This window comes from Papio anubis, chromosome 7 (assembly GCF_008728515.1).
Source record: "Papio anubis isolate 15944 chromosome 7, Panubis1.0, whole genome shotgun sequence".
NCBI classification, from domain to species: domain Eukaryota; kingdom Metazoa; phylum Chordata; class Mammalia; order Primates; family Cercopithecidae; genus Papio; species Papio anubis.
Genome location: NC_044982.1, coordinates 14,361,882 through 14,385,404, shown reverse-complemented (window position 1 = coordinate 14,385,404; position 23,523 = coordinate 14,361,882). Strand labels below are relative to the sequence as shown.

The window sequence follows — 23,523 nt, the reverse complement described above, 5'->3', positions numbered from 1 at the left end:
ACACCCTGCCAGAATCTGGCATTTTCAACTGCTAGAGTGGGAGGCAGGCTCCACCTTTTCGATGGGAGATTCACCACAAAATAAAGGGGTTCAGATGCTGGGAAACAGAATAAATGTACACCATGGCCAGTAAGTATGAAAGTTGGGTTTCCAACTGTATCTTTCCAACAAGGACCAAGCCATTAACTGCATACTATGTAGCAGATCTTAAGGCAATGCCTAAATGATGCTCCCAGGATCCAGAACCACTTAGTTCTGGGTTAAAAGCTGTGGACAGACAACCACATACCACAAACAAAAATTAATTTGAGGCAGGGTGTGATGGCTCACACCTGCAATCCCAGCTCTTTGGGAGGCTGAGGCAAGCAGATCACTTGAGGTCAGGAGTTCGAGACCAGCCTGGCCAACATGGTGAAACCCCATCTCTGCTAATTATATAAAAATAAGCCAGGTGTGGTGGTGTACACCTGTAATCCCAGGTACATGGGAGGAGGCTGAGGCAGGAGAAACACTTGATCCCAAGAGGCGGACGTTACAGTGAGCCGAGATCACATCACTGCACTCCAGCCTGGGTGACTGAGCAAGACTTCATCTGAAAAAAAAAATAATAATTTGAAATAGGTCATAGATGTAAATGTAAAAGCTAAAATTATAAAACTTCTAAGTAACAGGAGAAAATCTTTGATACTTTGGGTTAGGTAAAAAAAGCATGAGTCATAAAAGAAAAAATAATAAAATGCACTTCATCAATATTTAAAACTTCTGCTCTTTGAAAGACTTATGAAAATAAAAAGACAAGATTTCCTCCCAGAAAAGAAATACTTCCTCCCAGTCTGTGGCTTGTCTTTTTATTTTCATGTCTTTATGAAATATACACGTGCACTCTGTCCACCGTAAGAGTGGAGAGCTCGGGGCTTCCTGATGGCTTCAGCTGGTCCTGTCCACCCTGCCCACACCGAGGTCTCATCAGGGCCCTTCATTACCATGTAAAGAATGTCCTGTTTTAGGCCAGGCTCAGTGGCTCACACTTGTAATCCCAGCACTTTGGGAGCAGAAGTGGGCAGATCACTTGAGGTCAGGAGTGTAAGATCAGTCTGGCCAACATGGCGAAACCCTGTCTCAACAAAAAATACAAAAATTAGCCAGGTGTGGTGGCGTGTGCCTGTAATCCCAGCTACTCGGGAGGCAGCTGAGGCAGGAGAATCACTTGAGCTTGGGAAGCAGAAGTTGCAGTGAGCTGAGATTGCGCCACTGCACTCCAGTCTGGGTGACAGAGTCAGACCCTATCGCCAAAAAAAAAAAAAAAAAAAAAAAAAGAGGTGTGTCCTTTTTTGACTTAGGAGCAGACAAGACCCCCAAGAACAGAAGGAGGAGCAGGAGAGGCACCTCCTCACTGGTCCCACATGCCTGGGGCTGGAGCTTTGAGTAGAATCAGTATCCAGAAGGAACAGGAAGGAGGAGATGAAGGGCAGGCTGGTAATGAGGAGGAAGAGAAGAGGCCAAATTGAGGTTTTGAAATAAAAACGCTTTCCTCCCCTGTGTCCTCCTTAGCCTGTTTCCAGAGAAGCTCTGGCTTAAGGCCGACCAGGCTTCTCCCGCTTCCTCCAGTCTCAGCCTCTGTTGATCCCCAATGCTGCTTAGTCATCTGTCTGCTTCCTCCCTCCAGATACCTGGATTTCTTTCTGCCTAGTTCTTTCTATCCCTCAGCGCATCCTCTCAAAACTCAAACAATCCTGGGCCTCATTCTCCAAACGCCCACACACCTACCAAACAACACCTGCAGCCTCTCTTTTCAAACAGAATAACACAGCTGTGAGAAAGGTATGGATTCCCTAATTCAAAATCAGCAGAGCCTGAGGGTGCCTTGGGAAAAGGAAACCCAAGAAGAGCAGAGAGGAAAGGGGAGAAAGATGCAGGGAAGCACTTGGATGTACCACCACCAACCGTCTCCAGCCCTTCTTCTCCCCCAGCCAAGGGCTGACATGGCCAAATACATGACATTCCTATCCTCCTTTGCAACAAAAATGGGTGCATATGCTCTAATGTTGGCCAGTGGGACCCATAGGAGGAGGAGTTTCTTGGTGTTCTCTGGGTAAGGTTTTCTTCCCTAATTCAAGGAGATGCCTGGGTGGAAATGCTCCTCCTCTCTAGCCAAATATTGTCATGTCCATATGCTTGAAACAGGGCCCCCCGAATCTGGCCAAAAACTGGCCCCAAACCTGGCCATAAACAAAATCTGTACAGCACTGTGACATGTTGGTGATGGCCATGACGCCCATGCTGGAAGGTTGTGGGTTTACTGGAATGAGAGCAAGGAACACCTGGCCCACCCAGGGTAGAAAAACCGCTTAAAGGCGTTCTTAAACCACAAACAATAGCATGAGCGATCTGTGCCTTAAGGACATGCTCCTGCTGCAGATGACTAGCCAGACCCATCCCTTTATTTTGGCCCATCCCTTTATTTCCCATAAGGAATACTTTTAGTTAATCTATAACCTATAGAAACAAGGCTTATCACTGGCTTGCTGTCAATAAATACATGGGTAGATCTCTGTTCGAGGCTCTGAAGGCTGTGAGACCCCTGATTTCCCACTCCACACTCTGTATTTCTGTGTGTGTGTCTTTAATTCCTCTAGCGCTGCTGGGTTAGGGTCTCCCCCACTGAGGTGGTCTCGGCATCCATATGTGATGTTGGAACCATCGTCTTGGGACCACAAGGACAAGCTTAGGACCAAGCCATTATGCTGAGGAAGGCTGAGCAGACACATGGAAAGGAGTCTGGGTCTCTGATGACATCCTTGAGTACCAACCCTGGAGCTTCCCTAAGGTAGATTTTCTGATTATGTGAGACAGCAAAGCCCCTTATTGTCTAATCCCCTAGCAGTTGGGTATTTTGTCCCAGATTGGAGTGCAATGGCACCATCATAGCTCACTGTAGCCTCAATTTCCTGGGCTCAAGTGATCCCTTTACCTCAGGCTCCTGAGCAGCTGGGACCACAGGCATGTGCCACCACACCTGGCTAATTTTATTTTTGGTAGAAGCAAGTTATTTTTATGTTGCCAAGGCTGGTCTCAAGCTCCTGGGCTCAAGTGATCTGCCTGCCTCAGCCTCCAAGATGTTGGGATTACATCCCCAGAACTTTCAGGGTGTCCGACATCATACAGGAAATGCTTAATACATGTTTTTTAGAGAAGATGTTTCATTACATCTCTTTTTTTATTTTTTTGCCTATAAAACTAAAAAGATGTGTGAGGTACCGTGCTCGGTCAGTTGAAAATATTCTGACAGACACAGAGAAAAACAGCATTTGCTAAATTTCCCTGTTTGTAAGACTGTGCCAGGGCTTTATATAAGGTAATTGGTACATTACCCCTGTTTTACATGGGAGGAAATAGAGTCTTAGGTTAAATAGCCTGCACAAGTTTACAAATTAGGCATCAGAGGCAGGACTCCAGGCTATCGTGACTTAAAAAACAGAACAAAACAAAACGTATTGTCCGTCAACAAACGAATGGGTAAACAAAGTGTGGTTTACCCATACATGGAATATTATTCAGCCTTAAAGAGGAAGAAAATTCTGGTATGTCTTACAACATGGATGAAGCTTGAAAGCTGACTAAAATAAGCCAAAAACCAAAGGACAAACATTGTATGATTCCATTTATATGAACTACATAGAGTAGTTGAATTCATAGAGGTGGCAAGTAGAATAGTGGGTACCAGGGACTAGGGGAGTGGCAACGGGAAGTGATATGGTTTGGCTGTGTCCCCACCCAAATCTCATCTTGAACTGTAGCTCCTATAATCCCCATGTGTTGTGGGAAGGGACCCTGTGGGAGATAATTGAATCATGGGGGCGGTTTCCCCCATACTGTTCTCATGACAGTGAATAAGTCTCATGAGAGCTGATGATTTTATAAGGGGTTTCCCCTTTCACTTGTCTCTCATTCTCTGTCTTGCCTGCTGCCATGTAAGACGTGCCTTTCACCTTCTGCCTTTGTTGTGAGGCCTCCCCAGCCACGTGGAACTGTGAGTCCATTAAACCTCTTTTCTCTATAAATTACCCAGTCTTGGGTGTGTCTTTATCAGCAGCATGAAAACAGACTTTTTACAGGTACAGAGTTTCAGTCTGGGAAAATAAAAAAGTTCTGGAGCTGGATGGTGGTGATGGTTGGGCAACAATGTGAATGCACTTAATGCCACTGAACTGTCTGCTTAAAAATGGTTACAATGGTAAATTGTATGTTGTGTATATTTTATCCCCAAAGAACTAAAAAAAGAGACGAAATGAAACTTCCGCTCTAAGAAAAAACAAAATGTATAAAGCATTTCCTCTATGATGTTGGGCACCCTCCAAAGGCTGGGGATGTAATGCAAAGGAGACTGACGAATCTGGGCTTTTGTGGAGCTTCCAGTAGGAGAGGCTGGCAATAAACAAGTAAACTAATAGGACCGCTGCAGATTAGTGATCATTGCTAGAATGGTAATAAATAGGTGCTATGATGGAAAATACTTGGGGTTTCTGGTGTGTGTTAGGCAACATTTTAGATAGGGTAATTAACCTCATTGAGGAGTCGTATTTGAACAAAGGCTTGACAGACAAGAAGGAGCCACCATCATTATGTGAAGGCACAGGGAAAGGCTTTCCAGGCAGAGAGAGTAAGAAGGGCAAAGTCCCTGTGGCAGGAAAGAACTGGGGACATTTGAGGCCATTGTGATTGGAGCTCAGAAGCTTGGGTTGGAGAAAGTCAGAAGCCAGATCCTGTGGGGCCTGGTGGGCCATAGTGGAGGGTCTGGATATTATTCTGATTGAGATGAGAAGTCACTGAAAGGCATGATCTGATTTACATTTTTGGCAGGTCTCTCTGGACACTGCAGAAATTGGATTACAAGGAGCAAAATGGAGGCAGCAAGACCCGTTGGGAGGCCATTGGTGTGGCTCCAGAGAGAGGTGACGGTGGCTGGGAAATGGGGGTGGTTTAGAGAGAGGTGAACAGATTCCACTCAGGTTCTCAAGACACAAACAACAGGGCCTGCCAATGGGTTGGATGTGCAGGCTGCAGAAAAGGGAAGAATCAAGGCTGACTCCTAGGGGTGGGGCTTGGGCAACGGGACAGGGGATAGGGGTATGGTGAGGCCTTATGGAGAGGAAGAGGTTTGGAGCAAACTCAAGAGTTCTGTTCTGGATCTCGAGACAGTGCGCTCTTTTCCTCTTTCCACTCCACTCCGTCATCTTCCTAAAGTTAATAAAGTCAGAACCCTAAACCTATCGGCCCTGTGGGCAAATCTAAGTGGGCGATATGGCGTGGTGCTAGGAAACATGCGAGGGTCTCACGGACAGCACAAGCTGCAAGGGAGTATTTTCTCATCACCTCAACAGTGTTTAGAAAAGAGAAGTGCTACCATTTGACCACTGAAGTTGGTACATTAGCACAGTGTGGATAGGGCTTTCCCAGGAGCAGATCCTGAGACAAGGGTGTGTGTGCAAGGAGTGTGATTGGGAGGTGACCTCAGAAGGCACTGGCAGGAGAACAGGTGCGTGAGGGAGGGGAGGGATGAACCAAGTCAGGATTTGTCAACAAGCAGGTTATACTGTGGACAGCTGGGTGTGGTCCTGCTGGGACATCTGGGAGAAAGCATCGAATGTGCACTGAATTGCCCCTCCCAGGGACAAACACTGGGCTATTTATCTTCCAGGTCCTGCTCATCATTGACTGAAGGATGGACCTGGGGGCATCAACTCTCCAGCATCTGTTGACCCCTCATGCTGGCCCTCGGAGAAAGCCTGCCGGTGGAGCATCGCAGGTTTTTCAGGAGGAACCTGCTGGTGAGTGCCAAGGGGACATGGAGGGGGCCTTGATAGTTTCTGTTATTGCTGATACCAGTATCATGCTTTTACTTCTGCTAATTCTTTACAGCAAGTCTCAAAGCTATTAGACGGTACTTTTCAAAGTGTAGTCAATAGATCTGTGTCACCAACTGTTTGTTACCGTTTGAAATAAAGAATTTGTAAATCACTCCCTTGCTTGCTATAAAAAATTAGCTGATCTAGACGGTGTGCCTAGTGATGAAAATGAATTTACATTCTGTGAAAGCTCCTTATCATATCGCATACTGGGAACAAACAGTTCACAGACCAGGACATTCTGCAGCACTGTGCTCAACTGTGAGATCCCTGAGGACAGGTCCCATGCACATTCATCTCTGCTTCCTGAGGGCCTGGCACAATGTCTAGTACAGAGGAGGCACTTGGTGGGTCTGTATTGTCCCATTGTACAGATGAGGAAACAGGAACACGGAGGCGGTGCTGTAGTTGGGGTGTTTGTCCCCTCCAAGTCTCATGTTGAAATTTGATCCCCCATGTTGGAGGTGGATCCTAAGGGGAAGTGTTGTTTGGGTTGTCGGGTGGATCCCTCATGAATAGATTAATGCCCTCCTTGTTGAGGGAAGTATTGAGGGGGTAGTTCTCAGTCCATTAGTTCCCTTGAGAGCTGGTTGTTAAGAAGAGCCTGGCACCTCTCCCCATCTCTCTTGCTCCCTCTCTTGCCATGTGATCTCTACACACACAGGTCCCCTTCCACCATGAGTAGAAGCAGCCTGAGGCTTTCACCAGATGTCCTATCTTCCAGCCAGCAGAACCATGAACCAAACAATTCTCTTTTCTCTATACACAATCCAGCTCCATTTATGTATAGCAACACAAAATGAACTAAGATAGGCGGCCTCTCATCTCTGGGGCTTGGTGCCTCCAAACTTCAGTGCTGCCTTCTGCCCTGATGGATCCACTTGGGAAGAACTCTCTCCTAGGAGGGTGACACTAATCAGATTCAAGTTCAGTGTCATTTCCTCTCCCACTCTAATAATTGTGTATTAGGCAGTGTCTATTTCTAGGGACAACTCATGCAGCCAAAGATCTTCCCCATCTCTGCTTCTGCCTGGACCAGGTTTCATCCTGTTCCTAGGTGGACACCATCGAACACTCTCTTGATGAGACTGATGCTGATTCTATGATTCCACCATGAAATGGAAATCCCAGGTACTGAGGCATTGCCTTTTTGTGGTTATTCTTTTCAACCACATAAGGCTGGCAAAGGACTCAGAAACTCCTGAGAGTTCCCAATGAAGGAAAACTTTAATATTTGTCACAGTAACTCATGGACAGATGAATGGGAGAAAAGTCACAGAAGTGGTGATGGGAAGAAGAAGGAGAGGATAAGGGCAGAAAGAAGAGAAGTGGAAAGATGGAAACACTTTGTTCATTGGTAAGTCATCTGTTAGGACCTTTATGGTTCCGTATCTAGGACTGTTATTTTCCTAAAGTTGGGACAGCTGACTGAGATTCAGGATTTTCACAATTTTTAGCCAGGGGTGATAATCTGGCTCTGCCATGGGTCAAATTCCACCACTACAGACTTTCGTTTGGCCAGCAAGACATTTTAAAAATATTTGCATTTCCAATGGCTAGGCTAGGTTAGGTTATACTGCAGTAACAAGTAACTCCCATGCCTTAGGCGCTCAACACAACTAGAGTTTATTTCTTGTTCATGTCACATGTCCGAGGATGTATTCTTCTCATAGCATCCACGCAGGGACTCACGCTCTTGGCAGCTTTCTCTTGACATGGGCTTGCAGGGCCACTGCCACAGTGAAGGCAAGGAGGCAGAGTGAATGGCTCACTGGTTCTCGAGTCTTTGTCCTGGAAGGTCACCTGCCACTTCGTCTAGATTTCATTGCCAGGGCAAGTTGCATGACTCTCCTAACTTCAGAGGAAGAGGGGAAGGTAAACCGTAGCAGATGCCTGGAGAGCTGATCAGCTCTAATGGGGCACAGCACTGATGACAACCACGGCTGTGCCCTCTGCAGCTGGCATGATCCCACCCTCCCTATTGTCTTACATTTTATGTTACCTTCTAGTTCCAAAAGGCACTCTAGCTTTAGTGTAGTCTGGAATGCGAACATCTCGGGAGGGATGTTCATGATCCTGTCTAATTGGACATATGGACTGGGAGGGGAGAGGGGCTGGTTCTAGACCTGTCCATGGTGGAGTTGCACTCTAGTTTGCTAACCCCTGAGCAGGAGAACTTGAAGCATTCCATGCCCAGCTCTCTGGCACTCACCATTTAGTAACTCAATCTCACTCCTCAGGCATAATCACTAGCCTTTTGTTCCTTTTAACTTGCCCACTCTACCACCTGTTCATGTTGGATTGTTAGCTATTTACTGCACCTGGGCCCTTCCATCAACATAACCTGACCTTCCTTAAACCTTCTTTTTTTTTTTTTTTTTTTTGATGGAGCCTTGCTCTCTCGCCAGGCTAGAGTGCAGTGGCTCGATCTTGGCTCACTGCAGTCTCTGCCTCCCAGGTTCAAGTGATTCTTCTGCCTCAGCCTCCTGAGCAGCTGGGACTACAGGTGCACACCACCATGCCCAGCTAATTTTTGTATTTTTAGTAGCGACAGGGTTTCACCATGTTGGCCAGGATGGCCTCGATCTCTCGACCTCATGATCCACCTGCCTTGGCCTCCCAAAGTGCTGGGATTACAGGCTTGAGCCACTACACTCGGCCCCTTATTCCCTCTTTATCTGGACTACTGTCTGTTGCCAATCAGTGTCCTCTTCAGTCACCATGGTCTCTCCTTAGTATAGGAGGCCTTTTGGGGGTGCACCTTCCACTGCTTCCTTCCCCTGGCCTACCCCCAGCCTCCATTCGTCACAACTCCACCATGGACAGGTCTAGAACCAGCTCCTCTCCCCTCCCAGTCCATCTGTCCAATTAGTCAGGATCATGAACATCCCTCCTGAGATGTTTGCATTCCAGACTACACTAAAGCTATGGCCACATAAACGATACAGCCATCCGCTATTTCCATACACTTAGCCCCCCAGGAGGTATCTCTAAGATTGACGTAAAACCTGCCTCCGGGCTAAGTGCGGTGGCCCATGCCTGTAATCCCAGCACTTTGGGAGGTGAGGTGGGCGGATCATGAGGTCAAGAGTTCGAGACCATCCTGGCCAACATGGTGAAACCCATCTCTACTAAAAATACAAAAATTAGCTGGGCGTGCTGGCGCGCGCCTGTAGTCCCTGCTACTCTGGACGCTGAGGCAGGAGAATGGCTTAAACCTGGCAGGCGGAGGTTGCAGTGAGCTGAGATTGTGCCACTGCACTCCAGCCTGGTGACAGAGCGAGACTCCGTGTCAAAAAACAAACAAACAGACAAACAAAACCAAAAAAACACCTGCCTCTGTTCTGCCACAGTAAGTGTAGAAATATTATCTGTTTCTACTTGAGGTGCTGACCTGAGTGCCTCCCACAGCGGGTGAAGGGTGGAAGTGAGGGGCATTTCCAAAAAAAGAGGGTGTTGGGACCTGGATGAGCTGGTGAAACATTTGCTAATGACAGTGCAGCAGGGCGTGCTGGGGTGTGAACCTGAAAATGGTCAAGGGGAACCAAAGTCATGGCCAGGAAGACAGTGCTAAGTGCAAGGGGCAAGGAGAGGATGGGAACTTAGGGCACAACCCGGGAGGGCCTATGCCAGGAGGCTCAAGAGTAGAATGAGAGGGAAGGTGTGGGTGGACAGGGTGAGGTTCAGACCCAGGCTGTGAACAGCCCAAGCACCCTGGGCCACCTCGCTTGCCTCCCTGGCTCTCCGCACCTGGCAGGCACTTCTAATCCGGTGTCTAGAAAAGCTGACTGAAGAAACAGAGGCAAACAATAGCTGAAAATCCATAGGCCTGTTGCTGTGGTGGTTCAGCACCGTCTGAGTAAGTGCAGTGAACCAAAGGGCAGGACCAAGAACACTGCCCCTGAGGGTGTTTGGCTGGAGGGGAGGGGTTTGGCATGGGCTCGGGGCTGCGGGCTCCGCAGAGGAAGAGAACACGTGTGGAGTCTCTCTCAGGTCCCCCTTGGCCTGGCCCTGCCCAGGCAAAGCACAAGGCACTCTTTGGGGACACAAGGGCACCAGCAGGGCTGGTTTGATGCTGGGTATGAGCCTAGGTGTGGGAGAGGGGGAGGAGGAAGAGGAAGAGGAGGAGGAGGAAGAGAATGAGGAAGAGGGGGAGAACTCTGCTACCCGCTGGCAGATCCCAGGGGGGCTCCATGAGGACGCGCCAGAGGGCAGCACACTCTGTGACCCTTTGGACCGGCAGCTGGGGAGCGCTGTGGGACAGCTCCCTGAGTGACGTTTCCCTAAGGGTGCCTGTGAGAATGGCTTCCAGGGAGCAGGCCTCATAATGGTCCCAACACCCTCTTATTCCAGAAATGCCCCTCACTTCCACCCTTTACCCACTGGGTGGTATTCAGGTCAGCACTTCAAGTAGGAACAGATAATACTCCTACCCTTACTGGGGCATGAGATGGAGTATGAAGGGGTCGCCTCCAGGGCTCCCCAGGCTGTTGGAGGGTATTGCGCAGGGGTGCTGCTGTGATGCCATGGTGAGGGGAGGAGAAGCTCTTTGCACTGGGGCTATGTCCTACTGGCTAGGGAAACCTCAGGTAACATGAATGCCTCACCTGGAGCCTACGGTTTCCCTAAGGAAGTGTGGAGCCTTCACAGGCAAACCTCAGCCTCTCAAGGGTCTTCGTGCATCCTTTGTGGTCTTAGGGTTGGAGGGTCGGGGGAGACTTCTGTCTAAAACGTTGCACTGCATCCAACATCAGGGCGGCACTCCTGGTTCTCTGCATGCTGGGAACGCCCCAGGGCTCTGGCTTGTGCTCCCAAGCTCCTCGCAGGGTCCCATCCGCTGGGCAGTGGGCCGTGCACCACACGTGCCTGGGTTTAGAGGAGGGGTGGGCGAGGGCTCTTCCGTTCTATCCCTTTGTGCAGGTCAATTTTCCTTCTCTCAGTTCCCTTCAGCCACAGTTTTCCTTTTGTCTTCTTACCATGAAGACGGGAAGACCACAGAAGCTCTGTGTGCTGTCCGAGGGCGATGTCTTTTAGCCGTGTGCCCAGTGGAACCCCGCAGAATTCTCAGCATTGTCCCTTTTCCCCCATCTCTTGGAACCAGAGCAGAGTGAAGAAGTCCTGTCTCCCGTGTTCTGCCCACCCATGGAAGGCACCAGGGATGCCTGCCATCCACCGTATGCAACACCTTAGCTTCACTGGCCCACCTAGTTCCTCCTCTCTTCAGTGAAGCCTGAGACAGGTCCTAGAATACCCCCTCACTTCTCTTTTTTTTTTTTTCCCCCGGAATCTGGCTCTGTCACCCAGGCTAGAGTACAGTGGCACGATCTCAGCTCACTGCAACCTCCAACTCCCGGGTTCAAGTGATTCTCCTGCCTCAGCCTCCCGAGTAGCTGGGACTACAGGTGTGCACCATCACATTCACCTAATTTTTGTGTTTTTAGTAGAGATAGGTTTTCACCATGTTGGCCAGGCTGGTCTTGAACTTCTGACCTCCAGTGATTTGCCTGCCTCGGCCTCCCAAAGTGCTGGGATTACAGGCATGAGCCACCACGCCCGGCCTTAGAATTCATTTTATTTGTATCTCTTTGAGGTTATTTGCCATCTTTAGGGCTTCAGCAGGTAGAACTCCAGTCAGCAGCCCCCTTGCTTTTAGAAAATAAAAGGTGCAACACGCCTGCTAAAACAAGGTGATTTTGCCTGCACAGTTATTTTTGTTCTTGTTGTTTCTTTTTGACTTACATTTTTAGCTACATTTCCAGAACCCTGAGGGAAAGTGGCAAGAAACTCTCTGGTGACTGCCATACTCACTATGCCTGAGAGATGCTGTAGAGAAGCTCCCTCATCTCTGTAGATACGGTCTTGTCATGTTCTGATGATGAGCGTTTTGGAGGTGAGATGCTGCTAAGCTCGTACTGAACAGAAAGAGGTTGACTCAGAAGCGATTTATGACAGGACTGGAAGGAAGCCTGCCGAGGCAGTTGCCGAGGGCCCGTGAAGAAGTGCTGAATACGGAAATCTTATCATTGGTTAAAAATCAGCAAACTCAGAAACTCCGTCCGCCTTCAGAGAGCTCAGCCTCCAACAGCAGCGGGAGGCAGCCAGGAGGGGCCCGCCTGTGATCATGCCCCACAGAAGGGGCTCGCTCACTCTCTGAGATCCCAGTCATGGAACACAGCAGACCACAGGCCCAGCTCTGGCTGCAGCCTGGAAGGCTGGCACTCTGGATGCCAGCACAGGGCCAGAGGGTCTGGCAGCAGAGGCCAAGTAAGGGAACGAAAACAAAGGGGCAAGGAACGAGGATGAAGGCTGTGTTTGCCTAGACAGTGCCTGACACATTGCAGACGTGCAGTAATGTCTGTGGAGTGGATGCACGAATGGATGAATGCCTCCTCCATGCCACCATTCTACGTACTGGGGATACGTCCAGAACACATCAAATAGTCCAACATTCCTGCCCCTGTGGAACTTCTATTCTAGAAGCAGGGGAGACAGATGACAAATATAACAGATGCACATGCGATGTAGTTTCCTAGAAGGAGACGAGTGTTCTGAAAACAATCAAGAAGGCTAAGGGGGCTTGGAAATGCTGGGGGCTGGTGGGTGTTGCAAGTCTTAGTGGGGTAGTCAGGACAGGCAGTACCTCGCATGCCAGAGCTGAGCGAGGCCTTGCAAAGGGGTGAGAGAGTCAGTTGTGTGGATAAGAGTATCAGGCAAGAGGAGGTAAGAGGAGAAAGCCTGTGCAAAAGTAGGAGTGATCGAGAGGGAGAATGATAGAAGACATAGTCTGAGAGACAAGAAGGGAGTCAGTCAAAATCCATCTGCAGGAAGCAGATGGCCTACTCACATTGGAGGACTGGGGGAGTTTACTTAAAGGACCATTGTAGAGAGTAGGCAGATGTAGAGACACCCCAAGGAATAGCACAGCACCCCTCACCCCAGATGCCATGGCCACCCCTGGAATTGAAGGGACAAGAAAAGAGAAGCTACAGGGACCTGGGGAGAGAGAAGAAGGCTGCTTGCTGGTTGATTGACAACAGCTGGCCCATGGGGACCCCTGCAGGGAGAAGCTGGGGGGAATAAGTACCCCAACTCCACTGTCCTCTCACCCAGTCTCTTGCCCAGGTTCCGTTATTGTTGGATCCCAGTGCAAACCTAGAGAACCCATTGCAGGTTGGCCTCCTAAGCCAGGGACCTGCAGAGAGCAGAGTGGAGAAGGGTGGGGGTGGATATGGAGAGGCCAACCAGAGGCACCCAGACAGTGCCAGTGAAGGACTTTGGCTTCCCCTCTGAGTGAGACACAAGCCCCTGGGGGTGCTGGACAGAATGACAGGATCTGACATCCTAAATAAGCACTAGCTGCCAATCATAAGTGACCAGGAGCTGAAGAAAGGAGGTGGTTGGAGAAGGAGGCACAGGAAATCAGAGCAGGTGGTTTGTGCAGGCTAGATGGGGAGGGATGGGTGCACAGTGCTCAGCACCTCCAGCCCGAGGCAGCTCGGATCCGCCAGGGCTATTCTCCTCCTCCCCACTGAGAGGAGTGCTCTGGATCTAAGAGTTTACTCTCCACCCAGTGAGGTAGGCCTGGGCCTCACCAAGGACTGCCACAGACACCAGGTATGTGGGTGGCCCTGAGCCATCCCAAGGAGACCTTATGAAGCCCCCAGTGCCAGCATGAGTTGGACTATGTGTTGCCCTTTGCTTACTGTTGTGGGCTCAATGTGCCCTCCCAAAATATGTTGAAGTTCTATCCCCCAGTACCTCAGAATGTGACCTTATTTGGAAATAGGGCCATGGCAGATGCAATTAAGATGAGGTCACCCTGGAGAAGGGTAGGCCCTTAATCCAATATGACTGGTGTCCTAATAAGAAGAAGGAAGAGAGTGTGGAGATAGACGTGAGACATGCAGGGAGAAGGCCGTGTTTAGTCAGAGGCAGAGACCTGAGTGATGCCAGAGGTTGGCGGCTGCCATCAAAAGAAACCAGAAAAGGCGACAAAGGATTCTGCCCAGAATTTCAGAGAGAACACGGCCCTGCTGACACCTTGATTTTGGACTTCTGGCCTCCAAAACTGCGAGTCAATCAGTTTCCATTGTTGAAGCCATCCAATTTGTGGGGTTTTCTTCTGGAAGTCCTAGTGTGTTAGTCCATTTTCAACTGCCAATAAAGACATACCTGAGACTGGGTAATTTATAAAGAAAAAGAGGTTTAATGAACTCGTAGTTCCACGTGGCTGGGGAGGCCTCACCATCATGGTGGAAGGCGAAAGGCAGGTCTTACATGGTGGCAGACAAGAGAGAATGAATGAATCAAGTGAAAGGGGAAACCCCTTATAAAACCATTAGATCTCGTGAGACTTATTCACTGCCACGAGAACAGTATGAGAGCACCAAGGCTGGGGCCTCTGCCCCATGTTTCCATCCAGCTGACCTTGCTGGTCTTGCCAGACTCAGAGCCCAGTGCAGAACATAAGTTCCCCGCCTCTGCCTTCCCCACCCACATCTGCTTTTTTGGACTGAGGGTTCTTCTGACCAAATGAAAACACAAGCATGGTATGAAGAAGAGATGAAGAACCTGAGGATGCTGAGTTAGTCTGGAAAAGAGAAGACAGAGGGACCCATGAATGCAGCCTCAGGTGTGAGAAAGTTACTATCTTCCCATAGCCGAAGATTAACTGGGGCTGTTCTGGAAGGTTCCTGACCCAGAGTGGGTAAAACTCAAGAGATACATTTTAGCTTTGTATGTAAACACAAATTTGACAAACTCTCAGAATGTAGTGGTTGTGCATGGAGAGCTTTCCCCATGCTCTGCCCATCTCTGTGGTGACCACTGAAGCCCAAAGCCTCCATGGAAGGAGCAGGTCATGACACGTCCATAGACCCTGACCACCGAGCGGTGGATGGATGGGATAAGGGCCACCATCTGACCCGGGACCAGCCAGTCCTTTGACTGACCAGTGGCCAACCAGGTGCTTTCCTTTACAAATTTGAGCTAAGAGACATAGAGTCGTCCACAGAGGGGCCGGGGAGGTGCGCTTGCAGGAGATGATGCCATCAGCATCCCATGCGTTTCACAGGGGCATCCCTCCAGTTTCACCTCTACACGCTCAAGGCAGCTTTGTGGCCATGCCAGTGTGCTCTCTATCAAGTTAATGACCCTAGAAGTAGCCCTCGCCATGATGAGCTGATTTAGTGGGTAAATGCTAGGTTTCCTCATCCCTTGGTTGGGATAACTCTCTTTTCCAGAGTTTCCTGGCAGGGTTGAGTTTCAGTTGTCCATGGTGGTAATTCATTTGATATTGTCCTTTTATTGATGTCCATCTTTCCTGTCTCACTTCCTCACTCCCTTACAAAGGGATTCCTTTCAAATAAACTACTTGCCTAAAAGCTCTTTTATTTTATTTTATTTTTTTCAGGGTCTACTCCTGGAACAACTCAAATGAAGATGGGATTAGATATACTAGGTCATGTAGACTTGAGGCTGGTGACCACGTTGGGTCAGATATTAGTGGGAAGGCAAGCCTAGAGAAAGACGGGGTGGAGGGAACCTGACTGTGAAGGTCCCCATGGCCTCTGAGAGACAAGGAGATAGAGGCCAGAAGTCACCTGGGAAATAGAGGGAAGAACTCTGAGCCCACACACCCACAATCTCCTTGTCTTCTGCTACACGGTTTCTGTTCCTTGCAGTCAAAGCATCTTAGCAACAGTTAACTCTATAAAACTTACTATATGCCAGGCACTGTCTTAACCTCCATGCCAGCAGGGTAGCCAGATTTAGCAAATAAAAAATCCAGGATGCCCAGTTAAACTTAGGACATAGTTACACTAAACAAATATTTGTAATTTATAATTCAAATGTAATAAATTTAAATTTAATCTGGCAACTCTACATACTATCGTATAAGGCACATTCTCTTACTGTTTTACAGTGGAGGAAACAGCAATTGAGTAACTTATCCAGGTTCACACAGCTGCTAAACGGTAGGGCTGGACTGGGCCCCAGGCAGTCTGACTCCAGAACTTGGCCTCTGAGCTGCCTCTTCAGTACCTTTGTTGGTCCCATATCACCCAACAGTGAGGTGAGCTGTCTCTCAAAGGAGTGAGTTCCCCATCACTTATTTTTTGTGGCCAAGCAGTTGAGGAGCATCATGGGTTGGTGCTTGATTTCTACCTGGGAAATCTTTAAGGCAAGAGAGATGAATTTTAGTGTTGCCTTGACAGAGGAGTAAATGGGAATTGCTGCTCTGCAGGGACCAGAGCTTGTCTGAGCAAAAGATGTGTGCGTTTTCCTATGAATCAGCTGTGAGCCATTGGTATGCAGCCACTCTCCCTAGTTTGCCCAGGATGGCTCCTGTTTAGGCGTGTCATCTTGTAGTCCTATCCGGTTCACCATTTTACTTCCAAGCAAGGTGTATTATAATAATAGTTGCATTCAAGAAGACTGGATAGGTTTGGTAGACCACTTGAAACTTCCAGCTCCACACCATGGCCTCATCTAGTTGTGTGGACCACATTTGATCTGTGGTTAAATTCAGAAGCTTCCTAGCAACATCTCTCTTTGTTGTACAACATAACCAACACTCTCTTGTAAGGACAGCACACGGGGCGCTCCCAAATAAAGTGCACTATGACACGAGTGATTCGGTAAATCTAACTGCTGCCAGTCGTGCCTCATGGGAGGAGAAAGTATTTGGTGTGATGCTGCTGATCTCATGGGCAGTTGGCACGCCAGCCAGTTGTGCCAATGGTCTGTACCAATAGCCTGGGCTATGGCCTGCAAAATGCTCAAAGCCACCAGGCTGTCAGTTGATAGTGTCAGTGGGAAGATGGGAAATTATAGATTAGATACGTATAAAATATGTGTGGGAAATTCAGGCTTAACAGTCCTACCCGGGGAAGGGGGTGATATATAGAGAGAAGACTGAGTGCCTTTGCTGCAGTTGCATTGTCATTTATCACATGGTGCAACTCCCCTTATTTATTGTATTGTTTGGTAATGATTTTTACATTTTTCAATAAACGCTTCAGGCCACAACGAGCTCAAAAACATTTCCATGCATATTTAGTAAAAACTTAAGTACCACATTTCTGTTTCTCCAGCAAGTTGACAATGAACACGCACCTAGCACAAAGTGTTGATGTTTGCCAGCGCACCACAGTGGCTAAAGTCACCGACCATTGAAAACCAGTTAGTCACAAATCTACCACAGAAGCATCAACATCTAAGGTGAAAGATAGTGGCTGTTTGTAGGAGACAATGCCCAAAGGAGATGATTTAACACGTGCAGTTACAGAAAAATACACTCACACACCACTTTGCACACCGCGATTTTTTGTTTGTATCAAATGATTGTTCTTTAAAATTAATCTTATTCATTTTGGTGGGAAAATATTTGAATAGACATTACTCCAAAGAAGATATACAAATGGCCAAAAAACGCACTAAAAAGATGCTCAACGTCATTAATTGTTAAAGAAATGCAAATCAAAACCAGTGAGATACATCTCACACCTATCAGGATGGCTTTTATCACAAAACAGAAAATAGCAAAAATAACAAGTGTTGAAGAGGATAGGGAGAAATCGAAAGCTTTGTGCATGATGAGTGGGAACGTAACATGTTACAGTCAGTGTGGAAGATGGTATGCCAGTTCCTCAAAAAGATAAACCTAAAATTATCATGTGATCCCACAATTTCTCTTCTAGGTATAAGCCCAAAAGAATTGAAATCAGGAACTCAAGCAGATAATGTACACCCATGTTCACAGCAGCATCATTCACAACAGACAAAGTGGAAGCAACTCACCTGTCCATCGATGGATGAATGGATAAACAAAATGTGGTCTCCCCAGAGAGTGATGGTTATTCAGCCTTAAAAAGGAAGGGAATTCTAACGCGTGCTACAACACGTACGCATCTTGAGGACATTATGCTGAGTGAAAAAAGCCAATAACAAGAGGACACATATTGTATGATTCCACGTATATAAGGTACCTAGAGTAGTCCAATTCATAGAAACAGAAAGTAGAAGGGTGGTGACCAAGGGCTGGGGTAAGGGAAATCGGGAGTTTTAATGGGTATGGAGTTTTAGTTTGGGATGCTAAATAAGTTCTGGAGGTGAATAAAGGTGATGGTTTCATAACAATGTGAATTACTTAACGCAACGGAATCATAGTACAGTTGAAAATGGCTACAATGAGGCCAGGCATGGTGGCTCACGCCTGTAATCCCAGCACTTTGGGAGGCCGAGGCGGGTGGATCACCTGAGGTCGGGAGTTCGAGACTAGCTTGACCAACATGGAGAAACCCCATCTCTACTAAAAATACAAAATTAGCCGGGTGTGGTGGGGCATGCTTGTAATCCCAGCTACTCAGGAGGCTGAGGCAGGAGAATCACTTGAATCTGGGAGGTGGAGGTTGCGGTGAGTTGAGATCATGCATTGCACTCCAGCCTGGGCAACAAAAGTGAAACTCTGTCTAAAAAAAATACAAAAACGGCTACAATGGTAAATTTTGTGGTATGTGTATTTTACCACAATAAAAAAAAAAATCAGTCCTGCTCATTTTATATTCCAAGTTTTCTTGTAGATGTACAAAGAGAAGTGGTAACTTAATGTGTTGGTTTCATTGGCCAAACAACTTTGCAGACAGATAAATGATGCCAATCTGTCATTAATGTTATCTGATGTTCCAAGTATAAGCTAACTCTCATAAGGGTTTGATATTTTTCAGCCAACTCACAGAACCAAAATAAAGCTTTGGGAAGTTCACTTTGTCAAAGATGAAACATTCAAAATAAATGTAAACACTATTTTAAATGTAGCTAAAATGTTCAGCCTTGTAGATAAGATTGTTTTTGTGGTCTCAACACAACTATATATTTTGCCAAATCACAGCTTCATGATAAAAACAGTGTTTTGCTAAATTTAACTACCAAGTAGCAATGACCTTGGAATTGGTTGCAATGAACATGTAATTTCTATTTTATTCAAACCAGCTGTGATAATCTACCAACTGAAATACAAGCTTCAGTTGTTAAATGTTACAAATATTTTTATACCTACTCAGAGTAACTATGATTAAGCTGAAGTAGTATTTAAAAAAAAAAAAAGTTGGCAATGTAGTATATGATTTTTTCTTTGCTGCAAGTCATTAAACAGATTTTAGAAATGTTTGAGCTTTTGCAGATCAGCCCATTTACTTTATAAATCAGCCCAACAGCCTTCTGATGATACCAAATTTTTTTTTTTAAGTGGGTCCTCTACATCTTAGTTAAAAATCATTTAGAAATATTTAATCAAAGTACTCAATGGATAGAGCTCTAAAATAAAACATCAACTTTTAAAACTTTTAGCACATTGCAAGGATTGAAAACAAAGCTTGCAAGAAGAAATGGAGACTTACCCCCCCAAAAGCAAGAAAGGAACTGGATAAATTCAAGGGTGAGAACATCCATAGTATAATCCACTATTGTGCTTTAGCAAATCATAACTTGAAAAGGTGCTCAACACCATTGATCATTAGAGAAATGCCAATCAAAACTACAATAAAGTATCATCTCACCCCAGTTAAAATGGCTTCTATCCAAAAGACAGGCAATAACAAACGCTGGCGAGGATGCAGAGAAAAGGGAACCCTCGTACACTGTTTGTGGTTATGTAAATTGGTGCAACCACTGTGGAGAACGCTTTGGAGGTTCCTCAAAAAACTAAGAATAGAGCTACCATATAATCCAGTAACCCCACTGCTGTGTATGTACCCAAAAGAAAGGAAATCAGAATATTGAAGAGATATTTGCATTTCCATGATTTTTCCAGCACTATTCACAATAGCCAAGATTTGGAAGCAACCTAGGTATCCATCAACAGATAAATGGAAAAAGAAAATGTGGAACATATATTCAAGGGAATATTATTCAGCCATGAAAAAGAATAAGATCTTGTCATTTGCAACAACATGAATGGAACTGGAGATCATTATGCTAAGTGAAATGAACTAGGCACAGAAAGACAAACATGACATCATGTTCCCACTTGTATGTGGGATCTAAAAATCAAAGCAATTAAACTCATGGAGATAGGAAGTAGAAGGATATAACTGAGGCTGAGAAGGGTAGTAGGGGAAGGGGGTGGGAAGAAGGTGGGGATGGTTATTGGGTACAAAAAATTAGAATGAATAAGACCTAGTATTTGATAGCAGAATAGGGTGACTATAGTCAATAAAAATTTAATTATACATTTTAAAATAATAACCTGTAATCCCAGGACTTTGGGAATCCCAGCACTTTGGGAAACCCAGTTTTGCACCTGTTAACTTGAGGTTAGGAGTTCATCTGAGGTTAGGAGTTAAAGACCAGCCTGGCCAACATGGTGAAACCCTGTCTCTACTACAAATACAAAAATTAGCGGTGTGTTGCCTGTAATCCCAGTTACTTGGGAGGCTGAGGCAGGAGAATTCCTGGAACCCAGGAGATGGAGGCTGCAGTGAGCCGAAATTGCACCACTGCACTCAAGCCTGGGTGACCGAGGGAGACTCTGTCTCAATAAATAAATAAATAAATAAATAAATAAATAAATAAATAAACACACATAATTCGATTGTCTGTAACACAGACATTCTCTACTATGTGATTATTGCACATTGCATGCCTGTAGCAAACATCTCATGTACCCCATAAATATATATACCTCCTATGTACCCATAGAAATTAAAAATGAAAAACACAAAATTATAGACGTCAAATGAATAAAGGCAGAATAAGAAGTTTTTTAAAAAAGAAAATCTTAACTTGAGGAGAGAGGGGAGAATCTTTTAATAGAGTCTTTCTTTTCTTTCTTTCTTTCTTTCTTTCTTTCTTTCTTTCTTTCTTTCTTTCTTTCTTTCTTTCTTTCTTTCTTTCTTTCTTTCTTTCTCTTTCTTTCGAGACAGGCTCTCACTGTCTTACCAGGTTGCAGTGCAGTGGTGCCATCTCAGCTCACTGCAGCTTCCACCTCCTGGGTTCAAACGATTCTCATGCCTCAGCCTCCTGAGTAGCTGGGATTACAGGTGTGTGCCACCAGGCCCAGCCATTTTTTTTGTATTTTTAGTAGAGACAGGGTTTCGCCATGTTGGCCAGACTTGTCTCAAACTCCTGGCCTCTAGCAAGCCACTCACCTTGTTCTCCCAAAGTGCTGGGATTATAGGCATGAGCCTCTGCACCTGGCCAGAGCTTCTATTTTTAATTGTATACATTTATATTATGTACCAGAATGGAATAAAATTGAGAAGGGCCTGCAATTTAAATTCTGCAAAACATTAAAATACTCATGAACAGAAATCTCTTATTTGATGCTTTTTAATCTTGTAACAACGTTTATCAAAGAAAGGTATTCTGAAAGAATGCAAAAAGACACTGGGAAAATATTTGGGCTGAAATACATATACATTTCAACATGAAATAAATAAGAAATAAGAATATCTTTCATTTAGCAGAATTTCCTTTAAGCTCACCAGGTACCTCAGCACCAGTAAATAATATTTTTTCTCAATTAAAAATATCACAGGCCAGTTGTGGTGGATCTCGCCTGTAATCCCAGCACTTTGGGAGGCTGAGGTGGGTGCATCTTCTGAGGTCAGGAGCCTGAGACGAGCCTGGCCAACATGGCGAAACCCTATCTTTACTAAAAATAAAAAAATTGGTTTGGCCTGGTGGCACACACCTGTAATCCCAGCTTCCCAGGAGGCTGAGGCAGGAGAATCACTTGAACACAGGAGATGGAGGTTGAGGAGAGCCGAGATCGCACCACTGCACTCCAGCCTGGGTGACAAAGTGAGACTCCATTGGCCAGGCTGGTCTTGAACTCCTGACCTCAAGTGATCCACCTGCCTCAGCCTCCCAAAGTGCTGAGGTTACAAGCATGGGCCACCGCACCTGGACCGAATTTTGTTTTGTTTGTTTATTTATTTATTTATTTATTTTTTGAGATGGAGCCTCGCTCTGTCGCCCAGGCTGGAGTGCAGTGGTGCGATCTCGGCTCACTGCAAGCTCCGCCTCCTGGGTGGAGGCGGATTCTCCTGCCTAAACCTCCCAAGTAGCTGGGGTTACAGGCATGCACCACCATGCCTGGCTAATTTTTGTATTTTTAGTAGAGATGGGGTTTCACCATGTTGGCCAGGCTGGTCTCGAACTCCTGACCTCAAGTGATCTGGCTGCCTCGGCCTCCCAAAGTGCTGAGATAACAGATGTGAGCCACCACGCCTGGCCGCATTTTATTTTCAAATACAGTTTTTCAATAGAATGATTTCTTAGGTCCATTAATGTGATAAAACCAATTTGTTTGTCTCTAAATACTTCTATGTAATTTCAGTTATGTTTATGGTCCTCTACTCCCATGGCAGAGCGATAAGTCTGTAGAGTTTTAAATCCTGCTCAAGAAGGCTATTTGGAGAGGCCATGAGATGTCCCAGACTTCACTGTGTGAAGTCAGTGGGCATCTGGAAAAAGGGGAAAATGCATTGCCCACCTCAAGAAGTTTGCAACTGCAGGGCCCCAGCGTGAGTTGCCGAAGAACACCAGGCCGACACTGGGGAAAGGTTGTGAAATTCCATCAGACTCAGAGAGCTTAGAGCCACTTTACTATAGTACCAATCGAGTGGCACATTTTCTTCCCCTTTCTCCCTGCTTTCCTTTCTCTGCTCCATCCCAGAGGGGCCAGAAACCAGAAACAGAGGTGAGCAAACTAGGGAGGAAAAAGGAGGGAGAGAGGGACACTGTCTGCCGTCCTCAAGGTGGGTGGTCTTCCTGCAGGTGGCCGTGGCAAGAGCGGGGGCAGAAGACTCATCTGTGAGTCAAGACTTAAGTGTGGATTGGACTGGAGATTTGATTTTCTGAATGGAGACAATGTTTGCAAACAAAGCTACCTTAAGGCGAGGGCAGTGGCTCACACCTGCATTCCCAGCACTTTGGGAGGCTGAGGTGGGTGGATCACCTGAGGTCAGGATTTCGAGACCAGCCTGGCCAACATGGCGAAACCCTATCTCTACTGAAAATACAAAAATTACCCCGGCATGGTGGCGGGTGCCTGTAATCACAGCTACTCGAGAGGCTGAGAAAGGAGAATCACTTGAACCCGGGAGGTGGAGGTTGCAGTGAGCCTAGATCTCACCACTGCACTCCAGCCTGGGCAACAGAGGGATACTCTGTCCCAAAAAAAAAAAAAGGAAAGTTACCCGAGGACTTTTTAAAACCAAAGAGTAAACCAAAATCAAAGGGCTAATTAACAGGAATGAAGTACTGATCCATGCTACAATGTGGATGGACCTTAATAATAATATTGTCCTAAGTGAAAGAGGCCAGACACAAGGCAACACAGCGTATGGATTCATTGATATGAAACATCGGAAGAAGTCAATTCATAGGGACAGAATGCAGACTTATGGTTGCCAGGGCCTGTGGGACAGGGTAATGGGGACCACTAATGGGTACATGGTTTCCTCTCAGGATGATGTAAATGTCTTGGAACTAGACAGAGCTGGTGGTTGTACATTACTGGGAATATCCTAACTGTCCCTGCATTGTACCCTTGAAATCGTCAATGTTTAATTTTATGTCATGTAAATTTTTTCTGAATTAAAAAAAACAA

At 46.5% G+C, this 23,523-nt stretch overlaps 1 long non-coding RNA gene across 2 annotated transcripts; it reads left to right on the top strand.

Annotated features, from left to right (window-relative positions):
• Window positions 1-4,206: 4,206 nt before the first annotated feature.
• Window positions 4,207-14,123, top strand: LOC108586963. Of its 2 annotated transcripts, none has more exons than XR_002523473.2 (3): window positions 4,207-4,952; window positions 5,699-7,263; window positions 11,654-14,123. It is a non-coding gene; the product is annotated as an uncharacterized LOC108586963 (long non-coding RNA). The 2 variants fall into 2 exon arrangements; XR_002523474.2 differs by lacking the exon at window positions 11,654-14,123 and having other exon boundaries at window positions 5,699-5,828; window positions 6,964-8,316.
• The last annotated feature ends 9,400 nt before the right edge of the window (window positions 14,124-23,523 follow it).